This window comes from Bombus impatiens, unplaced genomic scaffold (genome assembly GCF_000188095.3).
Source record: "Bombus impatiens unplaced genomic scaffold, BIMP_2.2 scf_0899, whole genome shotgun sequence".
Taxonomy (NCBI): Eukaryota; Metazoa; Arthropoda; class Insecta; order Hymenoptera; family Apidae; genus Bombus; species Bombus impatiens.
In genome coordinates, this window is record NT_177318.1 from 680,848 (window position 1) to 687,755 (window position 6,908).

Below are 6,908 nucleotides of genomic sequence, written 5' to 3' on the forward strand. Positions count from 1 at the left end.
CAGAGATGGCCGCACAGGTGTCTTTTAAAGCATTTCATTAATTACAAATAGGAAAGCCGCGTGCAATCCTCGTCGAGAGCCCCAGTGTGTCTCCGCTTGGGCAAACCGGCAATTCGCAGGACACCTGGCCGAAACATCACGGATTTTCTGCTGACGACCTCGACGGTCCCCCGAAACCTGCTCGTTTCCTGGTAGACTTGATCGAAAGGTTGCAATAAAACAACTACTGCCAGAAAGGGGGAGCGCGCGTTTAACTGCTGACGAACCAGCAGAATTACCTTGGTACGTTATTACCAAAAAAAAAAAAAAAAAAAAAAAGGAAAAATAGAGAGGAGAGAAAAGGAGAAGGAGATACAAATTGGCAAAGCATGATTCGAATCGAATTAAGCGAAGAGAATTCCTGCTGGAACGAATTGGAATTATTTCGAGGAAGAGGAATCTTGTTGTTGGTTTCTTTGTGAGAATTTTGGCAGTCAGGTTGGCCACGAGATTCCAATGTCGACTACTATTCGCGTATAATCGATCTAACACGTAGCTACGTGTTTTAGGTAACAATTTACGCAAGGGCATCTATACAAATATAACGGTACACTCGAGAATCTCCAGGTGCTGCGGCAGCCTAACACCTGGTCGAATATTCGAATTTTCTCAGGGACCCCTACCTCACCGAAAGTCCAAGGTTTCCAGGACCCCACTGAGTGCAGATGTAGATCAAAAATGTACCTTTAAATCCGCGTAAGGACAACGATGTTGCAAGAACATCTGCAGCCAGAGCGTCTCGGACTTTGAACGTTTTGTCGAGTTATATAACAGAGCTGCAAACGCGTCTGACGACACTTTACCGCCACGTGTGTAGTAAATTACGCTTGTGCACGTAAGTATGTGACATTAGGTTCGGTTTGGAGAACGCTATATAAACCTGATCGTCTTATTGATCGGTGTCTGGACGAACGAAGCATCGCTTGTCACGTGTCGTGCCAATGCGTCTTTCTTTCACCGGAACGTATTAACGCAGCTGTGCCTCGGAGTAGAGAAAGCTGAACGAGCCAACTCGCACGGAAATCTCCCGAGAGCCTATTCGAAAACAATTTAGATTACTTGCTTTCATATTGACTGTTCCCTGCATGTTTAAGAAAAGTAATTCTGCCGTAACTCTGAAATTTCAGTCGTATAATTACCATGTACTTTTAAATGGCAGAAAATTAATTAAGGTCAGACACTTTATTAATCACATCCGGTAAACTGTTATTTTCGTTGCGTTAAATATTTTTAATTCTTAAACTCTGATTTTTCAATTCTTTTTACCTTTAAAATTTTCCAAGCTCGTTTGATCGTCTTCTAGTTACTTTATCACAAGCACGATCAACTCCAGTGTCATTTGGAAAATCGTAAACTTCATATTTTCATTTTCACTGTCACTTGTTGTCACTTATCACTGACCATATTTAAACGGCTTAAGAAATTAATTCACGTAACAAAACACTGAACACTTTTACAACTGTTACAACTTGCAACTGAGATATAATTGCTCTTGATTGATAATATAAAATACGAGATATCTCGTCAGCGATATTTTACCGCCCCTAGCGGAAAGATACGAAAGACGAGATATTTCGTCATCCGTCTGCAACGTGTTAAGGATTTGACAAAAGAATTTTTGATTCTACGAATCGATTTTGCGCCTTGTAACTACGTAATTAATTACATTTATCTTTCTCATTAACTTGATTTATGTATTTATTAATCCTGTTTAAATGGAAATTATCGAGTTCGACATTTTAACCCTCCGCGACCAAAATTTTATTTGCTTATGAAAAACAAAGAATTCTCTCCTTGAATCTTAAATTTGCCAGTTAATAATTACCATAAATAGAAAATGTTTATGGTAACGCAATAACGTATTAGTAAAATACAATAATACAACAATAAATAAATTAAATTAAATTAGAAAAGAATAAACGTAAAGGTATATCATTTTTATTGCACAGGACATTATAGGCGATTAATATTAAAAGCATTATACAACTTTCCGACTTTCCTATTTAACAAATCATAAATATTGTATAAAACTTCTTTTGTGGCGTAACAAGGAACAAAAAATAACTAGTCAGAGATAAACGGATTAAATGAATGTGACATAATTCCATACTTAATCTACAACGTTAAACGTGTGACCAAGAATCGTGAGAAACGTGACAAATACATAGATTATGGCTTGTATTAATCAATACCAATCATTTTCCCACCGACAAGAAACTGCAGTACAAATCGACACCTGCGATCTTACTAAAAACAGAATATTACGTTTTTTGAAGCAGCACAATTACTTGCATTGTTAATGTATCGTGCACATTTTGTTCATATTTTTGCCCGAAGTCGAAATTAAGTCTACTTATCGATTAAGTAACATATTTTTCTGCATAGCTATCGAGGATAAAAAAGAATGACAGACCACTTTGCAGAAAATTGCGTAAAAACTCGTCGAGAATGTTCTTATCAAATTGAATGGAAACCTCGAATAATACATTTAACATTCATGAGAAAGAACAGCTTTTAAATCGCACTATTTCATAAGTTTCAAACGTTCGACGTTTCTTAAAACGCTTGTTTCTTAAAACGAACATAGAATCCTACTTTACAGTTAACTCAACTTTGACCAAAAATTCGAGATCTCCATTCGATAGTTATTGACCTCGTAAAATTACGATCGAAAAATCCCTATCTTGATATTCCATACAAAGAGGAAGACACAGATAAAGACCGCTTGGAGATAGTTTCCAAGAACGTTTCGAGGCCTCTGCACACCTGAGGAGGACTTACGAACGGTGTCGCCTAAGGCGTGTTCTCCAATCTTAGCAGAAATTCGAGCTCTCCCTCGCGGTCGTTCAACAATAAAACAACGGCGTGGGGTCCGTTCAAATGTACAGGTCGCGATGGAACAAGGCAGGAACGGAAAACAGGCTCCCACGAATCCCACGACACTCGTTTTGAGCCGTGAAGGAAAGGCTGCGGGTGTCCTGGTGGCTCTTTCGACTCAGCCAAGTGACAGTTTCGAGTTGTTATTGTGCGCGATCAAACGTTACAAAGAAAAGATCGATTCGAATGGATAATACGCGAAATAATCGTAATCTTGAGATAAATGGCGAATACTTAAATTATTTTGTACCCCATAACGGTTGGGTGACTGGAATTGCCATCGCGTACGATCATGTGTTGTAGAGAAATAGTCAACTCGAATCACAACACGCAAAATAATCATAACTTTGGGACTAATGGCAGAGATATAAATTATTCTGTAGTCCATAAGAGTTAGGTGCAATAAAAGAGAAATAATATAAGTCATACCTTTTCTAGAGTGTAGTACAGTTTGTAACTGTTAACCATAATACTGGAATTCGTAATTGGTACAATATGGATGCGGGCAGATTTATGACCACCTGGCCATCACACGTGTGCAACAACGGTGACGACTGTGCGCATTCGTCAAACTTCTACCGTTATCATGTATGTAGTTTAGGTTCGGTTCTCTGGGTTCGATAAAAACTAAGAGTTACTTTTTACAACGTTTCTTATAATTTTATTTTAAAATTCAACAGGCCGCTGGCAATATACAGGCATACGGATTAACATTATCTGCCACCTGATTATTCAGTTATTGGTGATTTATTTTTGCAATGTATGCAGACACATGTCCGCAGGGAACATGTATATGGATTAAGATAAAATCGTTGCCGTGCTAGAACTTGCTCTGTATCTTACAACGTCGATTCGTTCTCCAGCGAATGATTAATAAGTCGATCCATTTTACTTTTATTGCAATTCGATAGAAGAAGCAAATAATCGTTTCAGTTGAAATTCCTTTTCGTTACGTTGATCTTCACTTATAAATAATTGTTCGCGCGGATAATTCTTATTGAGAATATCTCAAATTCATAAAAGAAAGTAATGAAAAAACCATTTGTAATCTTTAATAATTTTAGCGTTGCTCTCGATAATTTATATGCTTTTAAGATAAAATATCACTTTTCGTGGTCGGACTATTTTAAAACATTGCGATGCGTCACGAAACTACAACGTGACACGCTATTATTAATTATTCGTAGACTGCGGATATTTAGCCACGTATTTATGAAAAATTTAGAGCCGAGAAAATGTACAGAATGCATATATAGTACTCGATATAATATTATACGAGGTAAGACAAATCTCCATTTATATTATTCCATTCCTTTAATTGCACCGATAAAAAAGCAAATAAAGATTGTAGCTGATTTCCTGATCTTGTAAGTAAAAAATATGCATAAACATCTGCGATCTAATCGTTAGTCTTGCGTAAGCAACGCCACATAGATCCCAATGACTATCCTTCATGCTGATAGTGCAACATTATCAAGAGCAACCAGGCTTCCCGTGCAATTTATTAACCGGCAACGAAAAACGAAAATAACAACTTCTCTGCCATCTCCATGAAACTCTCGCGACACAAATTGAGACAAACAACTGGAGTGCGCGCTCGTGTGTGCGCTTCTATGGCTTCTAGATCGCACGCACACATTCAGCCGGCCTGTCTCATACACAGCACCGGCCGACTTATGAATGGTATCTGCACACGTTCCCACGTCACTGAATGAGTCTCAGGTCTCTCACGTCCGGCAGGATTATCGTGCCCGGTCGCGTTCTTCGCGTAAACCGTGCGAGTCTCCTTTCACGTTTCCTCCCTGTTCTCTCGCGTCTGCTTCTGCTCTAGTTCTGCTTCGTAGGAAGAAAAAAGAGATTTCGACGGCGCTGTAGAACGACAGCTTCAGGGAAGAGAGCAGAGAAGGAAGAAGAAAGAAAAAAGCGTGCGTTGCTCTCCTAACTCTCGCTAGGTGCATGGCGCACGGTAGCAATTCTAGTTGCATAACAAGTCACATTCCGCGAGTAAGACAATGCCAGTTTGCTTCCCGGAAGTTGGTACACGTTCAGAGACCTGAGAAAAAATACATGTTTATTGCCGGTTTTTCGATACTGTAATTATACGGTCTGATGTAAGGCGCCGCTTTTCATTTGAGATTGTGTTGATTAGGCTAAGACTTGTTAGGAAACTCTAGCAGCTTGTTTTATGATTTTATAATAAAATGGTAACTGAATATACTATTTTATTAAGCTTTTTATTTAACTTGATTACTAAGATTAATTGAGATTAACTATTAACATTAATATTGATATTGATATTAACCGTATGAGTACTGTGTACATATATTAATTCACAAGGCTGAGAAAAAACATATTTGTGATTGGTCTCTCGATCTCACAACTAACGTGATGCAAGATGCTATTTTTCATTTGCGTTAGTCGATATTGAACAGGCTTATCTTAATAAGAATCTTCAGAAGTTTGTTCAAAGATTTCATAGAATGAATATTGATCGAACATATTGTTTTACAAAGATGAGAAAATACGTATTCGCAGTGTTCGCATCTTTATACTGTAATTAATTAATTAATTTAATACAGACGGCCAAATTTAGTTGAATTTACATTTAATGTTAGGATAGGTTTCAGACACTTGAGACGTTTGTTTTATGATACAGGAATGCTAAATGAGTAGACGTATTAATTTATAAAGATGGGAAAACACGCGTTTGTAGTTAGCTTTATAATCTTGTAATAATTAATTTGATGCAAGGCGCCAGTTTTATTTGAATTAATATTAGTTAGGTTAGAAAGATGGGAAGTTTGTTTTACGAGATAGTAATATTAAATGAGTACATACATTAATTGCAAAGCTGAGAAAGAATGAATTTTACGTGTTGTTTCATTTTATAATTAGTCTGATACACAATGTTATTTGAATTAATTGTTGATTCGCTTAAAATTCTGAATTATTAGTCGATTCAATGGTTAATAATGTTATCACAATAATGCATTAAAGATAAAGCGATAATCGTACTTTAAATATCTATAGGATACTAATTAGATGGAAAGAAACTCGTCTGAGAGGAAAGTATCAAAACCAAACTATTGTAAAACAATTTTATTTATTCCATATAGAATGGTTGAAACAAATGTAATTTTCTTTCACCTATCTTATCATACAATTATCTGCATCAACGTAAATCAAGTCTATAATAATTTCATATTCGCATATAGACCGATAACTGTTACTTCTATAACTTGCAGCAACTTGATAGCAGCAGTTTATAACTTATCGCGTTCTTTAAAAAAATAAACCTATAAAAATATATTTTGCGGCTGCGTACAACAAAGATTCGTTTTCCAAAAAATTGCTGTTCCGTCTCTTATCAACGACATTTCACGCTGAAAGAATATCCCACATAATATCTAAAAATACCACATTCTAAAGGAATACTATATGATAAAGCGACACGTACTTAAAAGACTTATTCTACAATGAAGACTTAATCTACAATGAACAATCGTTTTCCACAAAGATCGATCTTTTGAAACTTCTCTTTTTTCTTATCACCGTGATAATTCGCAAGGGCGACTAGAACCATACGAAGACATCCCGTTTAATACCATTATCGCGGACAACGAAAACGCATTTGAATAATAGCTTCTTTCACAATAAAGGCGCCTTTCTTACAGCTCAGGGTCTAATCCTGCAGCTTTGCTGGATGACCACGCGTCGATGCAAACATTATCGATTATACCGTAAACCAGGTAGGAGGGCGAGAGGGACGTTGCGGAAAGAAAATACGGATTCCTGTCACGTTCTCCTGTTCGGCGAAAAAAGAAGTTCGCGCGGGGCCTGTCGGTCGGCCGGGCGGTTCCGCAGGGCCGTAGCACAAAACAGGTGCTTCCAAGAAAAACAGGTGTCCGCTCGTAGCCGTCGCTAGTCCCGGAGCTCGGCTTAGATTGCGGCACTGACAGACGTGCCGACCGTCGGACGAACGACGGACACCT

The 6,908-nt window shown here is 37.6% G+C and overlaps 1 long non-coding RNA gene across 1 annotated transcript; it reads left to right on the forward strand.

Moving 5' to 3' along the window:
* Positions 1-6: 6 nt before the first annotated feature.
* LOC112213651 lies at positions 7-1,723 on the forward strand. Its single transcript, XR_002947540.1, has 2 exons — positions 7-477; positions 549-1,723. It is a non-coding gene; the product is annotated as an uncharacterized LOC112213651 (long non-coding RNA).
* The last annotated feature ends 5,185 nt before the right edge of the window (positions 1,724-6,908 follow it).